We start from the raw sequence: 15,335 nt of genomic DNA, 5'->3' as shown, positions 1-15,335 counted from the left end.
ATATAACTGCTATAATACTGCCCCCTATGTACAAGAATATAACTACTATAATACTGCCTCATATGTACAAGAAAATACAGTATCTACCATATACTGCTTAATCAGGGAGAAAAAAACAGCTCACCCTTGGAGTAGGTGCACTGGCAAGATGTAGCATTTCATATTCCATACAGCATTTAGCACAAGAAAGGAGATCCACCACTCTTTTGAAGATAAGAGATTTACGGTTTTATAGTCCACAAATGTGAAATCCAACTCAATATCTTGCTGGTCTGAGGTGGATTTTATATTAGTGGACAAAAAATTATTTTCTTATGCTATATACTTTAAAAATGCCCCCTAGATACAAGAATATAACACTTATATTACTACCCCATATACAAGAATATAACTACTATAATACTGCCCTCTACGTACAACAGTATAACTACTATAATGCTGCCCCTATATACAAGAATCTATTATAATACTGCCCTCTATGTACAAGAATGTAACTACTATAATACTGCCCCTATGTACAAGAATATAACTACTATGATACTGCCCCCTACATACATGCCAATAATTATTACAATAATACTGTCCCAATATAAAAGAATATAACTATTATAATACTGCCTCTATCTGCAAAAATATAACCTCTATAAGTCTTCTGGATTTGAGCCAAATTTCTGCAGTCATTCTATGCAGATAGATGAATCCTGACAGTACACATTAATCACTGTCAGGATTCCCCTCACTTGGCAGACTGAGTGTCCAGTTATGTGACCGCTAATATGAATTTTAAATAATGGCGGTCATGATGTAGCTAGATTCTCATTTGCTTCTCTCAGAAAATAATTGGAGGAAAGCGGATGAAAAACTAGAGTGACTTCAGAAATTTACCTCAAACTTGGAAATTACAGAAGGAAAAGGAAAAAAAATCCAGTTTTCTGAAAGGGATTAACCCTTTAATCATTGGATCATTTTATGTATTATCTATAAATAGTGTATAATTTTAATTTGTTTGTATTTTTTTGGGGTGGAGTGGGGGATGGGAGGGGGTTAAAAATGCAGTGTACATCTTTGTAATTATCACATTAACTTAAATGAATTATGAAATGTCTAAAATAAATTTTAACAAAAACAAGTCAATATTTTTCTAAGCTGTAAATATTTTAGTTTTTATTGTTATATCACCTGTGTGCATTTTATAGTGTATATATGGAATCTGTATACTGTGACTAGAACTATTTCTTAGGTATTTAGGTTATATAGTCTATATTTATCTTCTATCAATACCTGAAACAATATATAAACAAATAAGGTGGGGAAAAACCTAGGCTATAATATACAGAGTGTAACTAAAAAACATCAGGTGAGGTGGATTCCTTAAGGTATCGGTCAAGGTGAGCAGCACGGACCGGAGGTGATGATGCAGCAGAGCTGGACTGTATAGCATGTGGATCAGCAAGGTCCAATATAGTAGGGTATGCAGGATGGCAGATGGATGCAGGGATATCAGAAAGATATAGGCAAACTCCTATATTGCATGAGAGTATGGTAACACAAATAGTACGAGCAGAGTGGTAAGTGTGGGCAGCACCAGGAAAGTTAAGATGAGTTGGTTATAAGGCACAGTGGAGTTGAAGATGCTCTCAGCATCACAAACTAACTAATAATTGAGTACCTTGCTAGCAGAGATGAAGACGTGCACAAAACCAAGGGTTATCAAGGGTTAGTGATATGGTATCTTGATAGAAGAGACGAAGGTGTGAATAACACCAAAAATAGTTGAAAGAAGCTGGTAATCTGGAATGTTGATTCAGACGAGTTCTGTGTGTGGACAACACTTACCGGGTTGAGCTTGGTAGTAAATGCCAGTAGCTGAATACAATTCAGGAGTAGCTGAGACAACAATTAGACAACTGACTGGAGCTGATCCAACTAAAAGCTAAACTCCAGACAAATGTGGTGGCCACCTACTATACTACCTTAATACTCAGGCAGAAAGCAGCTACCTGAGCCTGCCTTAAAAAGGTTTGGATAAAGACATTTGAGGAGTATGTCGAGTTACACAGTTACCCAGCAAAAACTAGCCCAGAGGGAGCTGACTATAGGGAAGGAGGGAATAGAGCTCACTGCTGAATCCAGTACAATTTCAGTGTTATTAAAGATGCAAATATGTATTACAGGAAGTGGGGGGTTGGGTCTTTGTTTCTCTACAGGATGTCAGGGGTAGGTCTTTCTCTCTGCACAGGAAGTTTATGTGAGTCTTTAATTATATCCTTTCTATAAAATTGCATACAGTCATAATACAAACCCGTACAAGTCATTGGCCAATTGCAGTACCTTTGCATGCCGGGAATTAAGGGAAAGGAAGTTCTAGAACCTGTAGTGCTTGCAGGTTGCTGATGAGGAGGAGTAACCACCCCCTCAAAAAGAGTGCATGGCATATGCGATATGTACACTCCCGGAAAGAAGTAAACTAGAGGACAGCAGCCTCTCTCAATAGAAATATATTGAGCGATGCTGCCGCCCTCTAGTCGGCTTCTGGTTGGAAGGATACATATTGCATACTCACTGCCACATGGCCGCTCTGAAACTGGCGAATCCTCACAGTGCATATGTTATGAGGATTTATGAGTCTGCAGTCACAGAGTAAAGGTGGTGTCACACATAGCGACAACGACGTCGCTGCTAAGTCACCATTTTCTGTGACGTAGCAGCGACGTCCCGTCGCTGTCGCTGTGTGTGACATCCAGCAACGACCTGGCCCCTGCTGTGAGGTCGCCGCTCGTTGCTGAATGTCCTGCTTCATTTTTTGGACGTTGCTCTCCCGCTGTGAAGCACACATCGCTGTGTGTGACACCGAGAGAGCGACGAACTGAAACGAGCAGGGAGACGGCTTCTGGCAGCCTGCGGTAAGCTGTAACCACGGTAAATATCGGGTAACCAAGAAGCCCTTTCCTTGGTTACCCGATATTTACCTTAGTTACTAGCACTGCCGCTCTCACGCTGCCAGTGCCGGCTCCCTGCTCCCTGCACACGTAGCTGGAGTACACATCGGGTAATTAACCCGATGTGTACTCTGGCTAGGAGTGCAGGGAACAGGGAGCCGGCACTGGCAGCGTGAGAGCGGCAGACGCTAGTAACTAAGGTAAATATCGGGTAACCAAGAGAAGTGCTTTCCTTGGTTACCCAATATTTACCTCAGTTACACTTCCACGCGTCGCTGCTGGCTGGGGGCTGGTCACTGGTCCCTGGTGAGATCTGCCTGTTTGACAGCTCACCAGCGACCATGTAACGACGCAGCAGCGATCCTGATAAGGTCAGATAGCTGGTCGTGATCGCTGCTGCGTCGCTATGTGTGTGTAACGCCTGCCTGGATCCACAGACTCAGATGGGCTGTAAAGGGGAGGCTAGAGGGAAGACACTCACCAAGTAGGACCCCCAGAACCCTGAAACCTTTTAACCCCTATACAGGGATTTGGAATTACACAGGACCCTGGAGATCACTACCTGTGGAAGGCTGCAGTCCGATGAGAGTAGTAGTCAGGCAGGGTCAAACCAGGAATTGCGGAACAGGGACAGAATCGGCAGGCAGTGACGTAGTCAGCAAACGTAACAGAGGTCAGATCCGGGTCGGGCAGCAAGGTACAAAAACAGTAGGCAGAAGGGTAGTCAAAAACACGCAGAAGTGAACATAGGAATCACCAACAGAATAGGACGTAACAGGAGCCAGGAAAATCAGAACTATATCTGGCAGTAATCATGTGACAGGAGGGGAAATAAGAAGGGTGTGGTGTCTTCCCATTGGCTGTAGCTGAACGCTGGCAACTTCAGCTGGAAGACACATGCCACTACACAGTCAGCCAGCGGTACTGCAGATCCCAAGCTAACCCAGCCCAGTGGATGATCGGAGCCTGCGCCCACTGGTGCCGCTGGCATCAACTTCTCTCCCATCACCAGCACCATCCACGGCAGGAACATGGCGTCGCCTGGCGATCGGAGCAGAAGTCGCTGGAGCAGACTCCGGCGGTGACGTAACAGTGTGACACCACCTTAACTGCAAACTTATGGATTTAGACTGGACATCCCCTTTATGATTTCTTTACACCCTAGTATTAGCACAAATTATGGAAAATAAGTGAGGATATAGAATTTTATATTGTAATCTCACCTGTGAACACAAGGTGGCAGCATGGATTGGATTTACATAATGACTTTACAGGTAACATTGTGTGCAAATGAAGGGAAGGTGAGTGCACCATGACACCCCTCATCTTCAGTGGCCACATTCTTACCTCTGCAAGGCAATGAGAGGATGGCTCGCTTAGGCCATGCATAGCCAGAAAAAAACAACTCCCCCCACAAAATAAAAAAAAAATCAAAAAGAAAAAAAATCACAAAGACCATTTAATTGGGGTGAATGGACATGAATCACCATTTGAGGGATTTTTTTTTTTTTAAATCACTTTTCTTTTTATCTTTCAGTGTTCGCTGGCATTTTGGTTTAGTTTGGTTTTTTTTGCACAAAATTCATCAAAATGGGTGTGTCCTGCTTTATCACAGGAGTGACTGTTTCTGCTGTATCTCCAGCACTCTGAGGTCATTATAAATTAAGTCAATGATGTAGGAGTTCGCCTGTGGCAGAGTTTACAGTATATGCCACTGATTTGATTTATGATGAGTTCAGAGTTCTGGAAATGCAGCAGAAACATTCACTCCTGTGATAAAACAGGCAGTGAAATGTTTTACCTCACAGAAAGAAACAGCTGCGATCCCATACTGTGCTATCTGTATTCTCTCTGTTGTTTCGTCCCCTACACAGGAGCTGTGGTATGATCAGACCATATCCCTGTACGGTCAGACACAGCCATTACACAGTACATAACAGGGACACATTTATAAGATGATCTCAGCACAGGAACATTTTTAACACATCTAATTGTGAAACTTATTATTCACAAGATAACGATGGAGGATGTCCCTTGGTACAGATTAATTAGCGCTCAGAAGTTGCCCCTGCTTTAAAGTGGTTGTTTCGCTTAAAAAAAATGTCGCATACAAGGGAATGTTATAAAATACCAAATTAAGTCTACACTCATTACTCATTACTTTGTCAGTCCAGCAACGCCGCTCCACCGGGACCAGTAAGTGATATTCTTTAGTCACCCGATTGCCGAGGCCAGTGATTGGCTGCAGCTGTCAAGTGACTGAAACAGAATGTCATTACTTCCAATAGGATGATGTCCTTTATATAGTCACCTGACTATTGCAACCTATTACTGGCCTTAGTAATAAGGTGAATGATGAATATGAGCGACAAAATTCATTCCAGACCATGTAGAGACAATTAGAGTAAGAGAGGATTTTTTTAGTTTAAAAAAAAAGTTAATTTTTTATTTTTTATTTTAGGCAACTCTTTTAAAACAGAAGCAACTCTCATTTGATTCTTTAAGTCTTTAACTTCCCCCTTAAAGTAGAATCTATTGCCAGATATTTTGTGGGGATTTCGGGGAGCAGCTCTATGCCACCTTCTACAAACAGTGCCAACTAATATCCCGCCAATCAGTACTTCAGAGATGTTCAGTGGTCACATCCTTACAGCCTACTGTTAAATAGAGTATTAAGTAGGTGACTTAAAGGGGCTTTCCCACAAACAAAGTTAATTTTAATCAATAGATCTTGGAATAATAATAATTTCCCCAAATGGGTGTGTTTAAAAAAAAATGTCCATGTGCTGAGACAATTTAATATATGTGTCCCTGCTCTGTACTGTGTTATGGCCGTGTCTGACCGTACATGATCATGGTCTAAATATACCACATCTCCTGGGCGGGGAGGACACAAATGAGAAAATACAGACATTACAATAGATCACAAATTTTAATAGTCTTTGAGGTAAAACATTTTTTAAAAAACAGGCGAGGAAATGTTTTACCTCACAAAAACAAATCAGCTGTGATCCTATGCTGTAATTTCTGTCTGTATTCTCTCTTTTGTGTCCTCCCCGGCCCAGAAGCTGTGGTATGATCAAACCATGTCCCTGTACGGTCAGACACAGCCATTACAGGGCAGGGAAGAACACAAAAGAGTATAAAGACCATAGATGATTCTTTTTGTGAGGTACAATATTTTCCTTCTTGTTTTTTTTTTAAATGTTTTACCTCATAGAAAAAATTATTTGCGATCCCGTGCTGTAATGTCTTTATACCCTTTTGTGTCCTCCCCGGCCCAGGAAGTGTGGTATGATCAGACCATGTCCCTGTATGGTCAGACACGGCCATTACACAGTACATAGCAGGGACACATACTGTATATAAGATTATCTAAGCATAGGAACATTATTTTTAATCACATCCAACTGTGGAAATTATAATTATTCCACGATCTATTGATTAAAATTAACTTTAATATGAATTTTGTTCGTGGGATAACCTTTTTAACTTAAAAGGATCCATCCAATAATAGATTCTCTGTCAATTCCACCCAGGGCCCGTGCTACATTTTGGTACATGTCATAGAAGGGTTATACTTAGGATAAGTGTTGTTTGTCTTTCCATAAATCCTGCTATAATCCTGTTGCTCATGTCCGGGAAACTTCCAAGGAAATGTTTTCCTTTGCTGAAACAGCCGATAGGAATATCATGGATGTAAAGTTCCACAATGAGAGATCAGAGGCCGCTGCGCACAGGTTTGGGGCCAATTATTGTTACCTTCACATTTGGCGCTATCTGAACACCTGTGACTTGTGCAGGAAATATCCTCAGGCTCCCGTGTAGGGTGACAATGTCTGTGGAGGGAGGAGACACTGATCAGGAAAACACTCGGTCACTAAGCGTCACAGGCAGAGTCAGCTTACTCCTGAGACACCTGGAAACAAGGTAAACTCAGAGCTGCTTATATCACTGGATCTAATATGTAGCATATATAATATATATATATATATATATATATATCTCAATCTCATATACATTAATCACTGATGAGTGGCTTTTGTATGAACTGAACGCTTCACTGTACAACATCGGTATCCAGTCCTATCATGTGTGATACTGTCTGCTGAGCTGTGCATCCTAGTTTACCATGTGTGATACAGTCTGCTGAGCAGCATATCCAAGCCTAACTTGTGTGATACAGTCTGCTGAGCTGTGTCTCTTATCCTATCATGTGCGATACTGTCTAGAAAGCTGTGTATCCAAGCCTACCATGTCTGATACAGTCTTCTGAGCAGTGTATCTAAGTCTGTTATACACCATGTGCAGAATTATTAGGCAAGTTGCATTTTAGAGGATTTTTTTTTTTTATTATTGATCAACAACTATGTTCTCAATCAACCCAAAAGACTCATAAATATCAAAGCTTAATATTTTTGGAAGTTGGAGTTTTTGTTTTTTTTTAGATTTGGCTATCTTAGGAGGATATCTGTTTGTGCAAGTAACTATTACTGTGCAGAATTATTAGGCAACTTAATAAAAACCAAATATATTCCCATCTCACTTGTTTATTTTCACCAGGTAAACCAATATAACTGTAAAAAATTTAGAAATAAAATTTTTCTGACATGCAAACCCCCCCTCAAAAAAATTAATGACCAATATAGCCACCTTTCTTTATGATGACACTCAACAGCCTACCATCCATAGATTCTGTCAGTTGCTTGATCTGTTTACGATCAACATTGCGTGCAGCAGCCACCACAGCCTCCCGGACACTGTTCCGAGAGGTGTACTGTTTTCCCTCCCTGTAGATCTTACATTTTATGAGGGACCACAGGTTCTCTATGGGGTTCAGATCAGGTGAACAAGGCGGTCATGTCATTATTTTTTCATTTTTTAGACCTTTACTGGTCAGCCACGCTGTGGAGTAGTTGGATGCATGTGGTGGAGCATTGTCCTGCATGAAAATCATGTTTTTCTTGAACGATACCGACTTCTTCCTGTACTACTGCTTGAAGAAGTTGTCTTCCAGAAACTGGCAGTAAGTCTGGGAGTTGCGATTCACTCCATCCTCAACCCAAAAAGGTCCCACAAGTTCATCTTTGATGATACCAGCCCATACCAGTACCCCACCTCCACCTTGCTGGCATCTGAGTCGGAGTGGAGCTCTCTGCCCTTTACTGATCGAGCCTCTGGCCCATCCATCTGGCCCATCAAGAGTCACTCTCATTTCATCAGTTCATAAAACCTTTGAAAAATCAGTCTTAAGATATTTCTTGGCCCAGTCTTGACATTTTATCTTATGTCTCTTGTTCAGAGGTGGTGGTTTTTCAGTCTTCCTTACCTTGGCCGTGTCCCTGAGTATGGCACACCTTGAGTTTTTTGATACTCCAGTAATGTTGCAGCTCTGAAATATGGCCAAACTGGTGGCAAATGGCATCTTGGCAGCTTCACGCTTGGCTTTCCTCAATTCATGGGCAGTTATTTTGCGCCTTTTTTGCCCAACACACTTCTTGCGACCCTGTTGGCTATTTGCCATGAAACGCTTGATTGTTCGGGGATCACGCTTCAAAAGTTTGACAATTTCAAGACTGCTGCATCCCTCTGCAAGACATCTCACAATTTTGGACTTTTCAGGGCCCGTCAAATCTTTCTTCTGACCCATTTAGCCAAAGGAAAGCAAGTTGCCTAATAATTAAGCACACCTTATATAGGGTGTTGATGTCATTACACCACACCCCTCCAAATTACAGAGATGCACATCACCTGATTTACTTAATTGGTAGTTGTCTCTCAAGCCTATACAACTTGGAGTAGGACAACATGTATATATAAAAATTATCATGTGTTAAAAATACTCATTTGCCTAATAATTCTGCACACGGTGTATGTGATATTGTCTGGTGAATCAGTGCATCTAATCCTTCTATGTGTGATAAAGTGTGCCAAGCTGTGTATCTAATCTTATCATGTGTGATATGGAATGCTGCACTCTATCTATTCCTATCATGTGTGATATGGATTTTTGGGCATTGTATCTAAAGCTGGTGTCACACACAGCGACAACGACAACGACGTCGCTGCTACGTCACCATTTTCTGTGACGTTGCAGCGACGTCCCGTCGCTGTCGCTGTGTGTGACATCCAGCAACGACCTGGCCCCTGCTGTGAGGTCGCCGGTCGTTGCTGAATGTCCAGCTTCATTTTTTGGTCGTCACTCTCCCGCTGTGACACACACATCGCTGTGTGTGACAGCGAGAGAGCGACGAAATGAAGCGAGCAGGGAGCAGGAGCCGGCGTCTGGCAGCTGTGGTAAGCTGTAACCAGCGTAAACATCGGGTAACCAAGGGAAGACCTTTCCCTGGTTACCCGATATTTACCTTCGTTACCAGCCTCCGCCCTTGCTGCCAGCGCCGGCTCCTGCTCTGTGCACATGTGGCTGCAGTACACATCGGGTAATTAACCCGATGTATACTGTAGCAAGGAGCCAGCGCTAAGCAGTGTGCGCGGCTCCCTGCACTGTGACATGTAGCTGCAGTACACATCGGGTTAATTAACCTGATGTGTACTGTACCTAGGAGAGCAAGGAGTCAGCGCTAAGCGCGGCTCCCTGCTCTCTGCACATGTAGCACAGCGACGTTATGATCGCTGCTGCGTCGCTGTGTTTGACAGCTAAGCAGCGATCATAACAGCGACTTACAAGGTCGCTGTTACGTCACAGAAAATGGTGACGTAACAGCGACGTCGTTGTCGCTGTCGCTTAGTGTGAACCCAGCTTAAGCCTACCATGTGTGATACAGTCTGCTGAGCTGTGTATCGAAGCCTAATATGTCCGATACTGTTTGGCGAGTTAGTGTATCCTGTCATACATGTGATACTGTCTACTGAGCTGTGTAACTAAGTCTATCATATGCAGTATTGTCTGGTAAATCAGTGCATCTAATCCTGTCATGTTTGATACTGCCATGATTAGTTACACCAGTTTACCAATCATGTGTAATAATGTCTAGTGAGCAAAGTATCTAATCCTATCATGTCAGATACTCCAGCATGTGTGATACTGTCTGGAGAGCTGGGTTATCTAATCATGTCATGTGTTTTACTGTCTGGTGGGTCAGTGTATCTGAGCCTATCATGTGTGATACTGTCTGGTGACTAGGTATATTTAAACCCATCATGTGTGATACTGCCTGGTGAACTGTGTACCTAGGCCTTTCATGTGTGATACTGTCTGGTGACTTGGTGTATCTAAACCCATCATGTGTGATACTGCCCAATGAACTGTGTACCTAGGCCTTTCATGTGTGATAGTGTCTAATGAGTTGGAGTGTCAAATCTTATATAAGATGATGGTGTATCTAATCCTATTGTATGATACTGTCTGGCGAGTCAGTGTATTTAAGCCTATTATATGATGCTGTCTTGTGATATAATATATCTAATCTTGTGAAATATGCCATTACACATGTGTGCTGCCCAGAGCTGTGGGGTACTCGGTCCCAGGCAGTGTACTACTGGGACGTGTCACTGGGTGGCCGTTGCCTGGTTCCGTGACCCTGTGATTCGCTTTAAAAAGGGGTTTATTTACAGAGGGATAGTTAATAAAGTTTATGTAGTGACGCCACTTGCGGGTTGCGGTTATGGTGATAGAACCACCGCTGCACAGTCTTCCCACTGGGACTGATGTGAGGGCAGCCTGGATGTAGGGCCACAACCCCAGGGAATTATGTCATGGAGTTAGGCGTGGAAAGAATGGTAGGCCACACGAGGGGTTGCTGTGTAACTGGTTCTCTTTACTCACAGATAACTGGTAACCGTAACTGGTACCCTTAAAGGCCCCGTTACACGCAATGACGTATCTAACGATATATCGCCGGGGTCACGGATTCCATGACACACATCCGGCATAGTTAGCGACGTCGTTGCGTGTGACAGCAAGGAACGACCATTAACGACGGAAAATACTCACCATATCGTCCATCGTTGACAGGTCGTTCCTTTTCAAAATATCGTTGCTTGTTGAGGACGCAGGTTGTTCGTCGTTCCCGAGGCAGCACACATCGCTACGTACGACACCTCGGGAGCGACGAAGTACAGCTTACCTGCGGCCGCCGGCAATGCGGAAGGAAGGAGGTGGGCAGAAGGTTACGTCCCGCTCATCTCCGCCCCTTCGCTTTTATTGGGCGACCGCTTAGTGACGCCGCTGTGACGCTGAACGAACCACCCCCTTGGAAAGGAGACGGTTCGCTGGCAACAGTGAGGTCGCTAGGCAGGTAATGTCGGGGGCCAGCTTCCCCGTTGTGGGGGCTGCTCGGGGTGATCGCGCTCGGATCCGGTGCCTTCTCGGTGACTCGAGCAGGCCAGAGCCGGGGCTCGAGCAGCGCTCCTTGCCCTCAAGTGAAAGGGGGAATTGGGTTTCCTTCGGGATGTGGAGAGTTCGTGACGCCACCCACGGGTTGTGGTGCTGGTGGTGACGGGGTTTCCGGGAGCGATGGCGGGGAGCAGCTAGTTGTTAACCCCTCCGTGGGTAGGGGCTGGTGGTCCCGGGGCCGATAGGAGGGGTGGAGGATTCTGCAGGATGGGTTTTGGCAGGGTGCAGGGTTGCAGTGCAGCGCGGTGCCGGATGGCAGAGGTGTACACACTCAGACACAGATGGACAGAGTCTCTGGTAAACCAAACGGCTGGATGGACGGGGCCCGCAGCGGCTGCGGTGTTCTCCCTGGACCGGTTGATGGTGGCTGTCGTTTCCCTGCACCTGTGTTGTGTATCTTGACTCCAATGCCTGGGCACCGGTAGTCCACTCCCCGACGTATACGTGCCGGAGGAGCCCTTTTGCCCGCAGACGCTGGCCCTGTGGATCTCTGGCCCTTGGCGGTGGCACTTATCCGGAACGGTTGGGCTTTTGCCTTCACTCGGGACTTGGTTGGGAATGAACCCCTGAGGTCCAGACCGCAATTAGTAAATTTGACTAAATGTTGGCTTCGAGCCTAGTCGGGGTCTGAGTACCCTGCCTGGTGCTTGCCTCCAATCGGCTCCCCGGTTAGGTACCGGCGGGCCACTGCCCGACCCCGGTCCTACGGTTCCGCTGACCTTCGCCAACTCCTGCAGACAGCCACCACCGTCTGCCGACCTTGCTGGACGTGCCTGGGCTCCAACCCAGACACCAACAGTTTCACTCCTCTCACTCCACCGTCCACAACGGGACTCTCTAACTGACTGAGTTTTTCCCGCCTCCAAGTCTGTGAACTCCTCGGTGGGCGGGGTCAACCGCCTGGCTCCGCCCCACCTGGTGTGAACATCAACCCTGGAGGGTGGCAACAAGGGTTTAATGTGTGACTGGTGTGACCTGTCCAGGGAAAGGGGTGTATGGTGTTGTGTCTGACCACCTGGCTAGGCCAAGGCGTCACATCCCCCCTTGGTTTAATGCAGACCGTCCGCGGGCTGCCCGTCCACCACCGGTTTTATTTTTCTGAAGAGATAAAAACAACGGGAACAAAACATGTAAAACATTAAAGCATTTCTTTCATTTCTTCCCTTACGGGAGGCACATTCTTAAACCGTTACAAACGGAACAATTTTATTAATAACAGGGAACGGGTCCATGTCATTCCGCTTTCCCAACCAAGCAACCTAGACCTTGATGCTGCCCCTAAGAAATGGGCAGCACCCCTTTTCCCCAGTCCGGAAACAGGAACCTGGCCCAGGCTACCCAAGCGGGAACGGGTACGGTGTTTCGCACCCGGCAGTCACTTAGGGGCACCACGTCCAGGGGGACCCCTGACCCGGAGGATGGTCACCTGTCCTGGTGGTGACCGGACCCCAGCCTGCTCTGCTGCGGGTCCTTCCACCAACCAGCCTCTCCGGAGACTGGCAGAGGTGGGAAGGGCAATTGGGGCAGAATATTTACAAACCCAATAGTTTTTGGGTGGCCTGCAAGTTCTCGGCCGTGTTCTTTGGGAGTGGAGGCAACAGGGACAACATCAGTCCCAATGGGGACGGGCGCTTCAACAGCCTTTAGCTGCCACAAACAAATATAGAACCTCCGCTGCCGGCGCAGCCTCCTCCAGCTCCTTTCCCCTGTCCACCACAGGGCAGCACGGGTCTCCAATGCCACGCTCACTCACGGTGGCACTGTCCACAAAGACCCCAACTCCCACCGCCTGTGGTGAGAGTACGGTGGCTGGGCTCCACTTTACTGAACTGTCCTCGCTCCCCTAACTCCCTGCCGTCCTCCACCAGGGGCTCCAACCCCTGATGGCGCCCACCGAGGCTCCGACCCCAGCGGCGTTCAACAAGTCAGGCAGGGTCCGGCTCCTTCCACCCGGCGTACAGGATGGCGCCCCACGGGAACAGGGGGCGTTCAACAAAGGTAGGCGGCACTGCAGAGATGGGACCTTTTAAAACTTCAACTTTAAAACATTAACTTTAAACTTCAGGGATCATGTTGGGGAGCGGCTACCACCGCAGGGGACCGACCCGGCCAACAGTCTAACGATCCACTGGGTTCCCCATCCAGGTACAGGAGGCGCCGGGGCTGTATGCCGTCAACGGGAACGGTGGCGGGGGCAGCGCACTTGGGACCTCTTCCTCCATCAGCTGCACCATCTCAGGTCCGCCCACTGCGGCGCGGCCGGGTCCCGGCTCCCACTCGATTAGTGCCGGTTCGGGAGCCTGCGTGGCCTGATCTCGGCGCTGCACGACTGTGGCGGCCCCCTGCTCATGGGCCCACACCACGGCAACCAGTCGGCGGACCTCTGCTCTCCAATCGAGTAATTGCTGCAGACTTTCTTGCTTTCATGCAGAACCGGCCCAGCTCCCGCTCCAACCAGGCCGCGGTCCCAACGGGGAACTCACCCTGGCCGCAGTCCCCAAAGGCTACTGCTCCTCTGCTTCTTCTGGGCCCCGCCGCTCCAGCGGCAGGCGCCTCACCGCTCCCGTCCAGGAACGCCGACATCTTTTCTCTTCTTCCGTGGGCATCAGCAGCAGCCGCCTCCCCCGCTCCCCCTTGGTCTTTCTACAGCACTTCACTTTTTGGGGGGCGGGGCTTCACTTTTCGCGCCTTCACTGCTCGTGAAGACGACTCGAGCGGGAAATCTTCGCACCCAAAATGGCGGATCTTCAGATTTTTCAGCGGGACGCCGCTGACGGGAACCACAAGGCGCACTTCTACCGGTAAGTAGACTAGTTCAATCCTGTTCGTGATGCCAAGTTGTCGGGGGTGGGGGCCAGCTTCCCCGTCACGGGGGCTGCTCGAGGTGATCACGCTCGGATCCGGTGCCTTCTCCTCGGTGGCTCGAGCAGGCCGGACCCGGGGCTCGAGCAGCGCTCCTCGCCCTCGAGTGAAAGGGGAAATTGGGTTTCCTTCGGGATGTGGAGAGTTCGTGATGCCACCCATGGGTTGTGGTGATGGTGGGCACCACCGCTGCTGGTGACGGGGTTCCTGGGAGCGATGGCGGGGAGCAGCTAGTTATTAACCTCTCCGTGGGTAGGGGCTGGTGGTCCCGGGGCCCGATAGGAGGGGTGGAGGATTCCGCAGGATGGGTTTTGGCAGGGTGCAGGGTTGCGGTGCAGCGCAGCGCGGTGCCGGATGGCACAGGTGTACTCACTCAGACACAAATGGACAGAGTCTCTGGTAAACCAAACGGCTGGATGGACGGGGCCCGCAGCCGGCTGCGGTGTTCTCCCTGGACCGGTTGATGGTGGCTATCGTTTCCCTGCACCTGTGTTGTGTATCTTGACTCCAATGCCTGGGCACCGGTAGTCCGCTCCCCAACGTATACGTGCCGTAGGAGCCCTTTTGCCCTCAGATGCTGGCCCTGTGGATCTCTGGCCCTTGGCGGTGGCACTTATCCGGAACGGTTGGGCTTTTGCCTTCACTTGGGACTTGGTTGGGAATGAACCCCTGAGGTCCAGACCGCAATCAGTAAATCTGACTAAAGGTTGGCTTCGAGCCTAGTCGAGGTCTGAGTACCCTGCCTGATGCTTGGCTCCAATCGGCTCCCCGGTTCGGTACCGGCGGGCCACTGCCCGACCCCGGTCCTACGGTTCCGCTGACCTTCGCCAACTCCTGCACCTTCTGCCGACCTTGCTGGATGTGCCTGGGTTCCAACCCAGACACCAACAGTTTCACTCCTCCTCACTCCACCGTCGACAACGGGACTCTCTAACCGACTGTTTTTCCCGCCTCCAGGTCTGTGAACTCCTTGGTGGGTGGGGTCAACCACCTGGCTCCACCCCACCTGATGTGAACATCAACCCTGGAGGGTGGTAACAAGGGTTTAATGTGTGACTGGTGTGACCTGTCCAGGGAAAGGGGTGTATGGTGTTGTGTCTGTGATCACCTGGCTAGGCCAGGGCGTCACAGTAAGTCCGTGTGAAGGCTCCAAATGATTTTGTGCGCCACGGGCAGCG

The 15,335-nt window shown here is 47.7% G+C and overlaps 1 long non-coding RNA gene across 1 annotated transcript in view; it reads right to left on the bottom strand.

Annotated features, from left to right (window-relative positions):
• Positions 1–6,746: 6,746 nt before the first annotated feature.
• LOC142310420 (uncharacterized) overlaps positions 6,747–15,335 on the bottom strand; it is a 77,604-nt gene continuing 69,015 nt past the window's right edge. The window contains exon 3 of the long non-coding RNA XR_012754150.1: positions 6,747–6,778. This is a non-coding gene — a long non-coding RNA (uncharacterized LOC142310420). The remainder of the gene's footprint in view (positions 6,779–15,335) is intronic.

Source organism: Anomaloglossus baeobatrachus, chromosome 5, assembly GCF_048569485.1.
Source record: "Anomaloglossus baeobatrachus isolate aAnoBae1 chromosome 5, aAnoBae1.hap1, whole genome shotgun sequence".
Taxonomy (NCBI): Eukaryota; Metazoa; Chordata; class Amphibia; order Anura; family Aromobatidae; genus Anomaloglossus; species Anomaloglossus baeobatrachus.
This window is presented reverse-complemented; position numbering and strand designations above follow the sequence as displayed.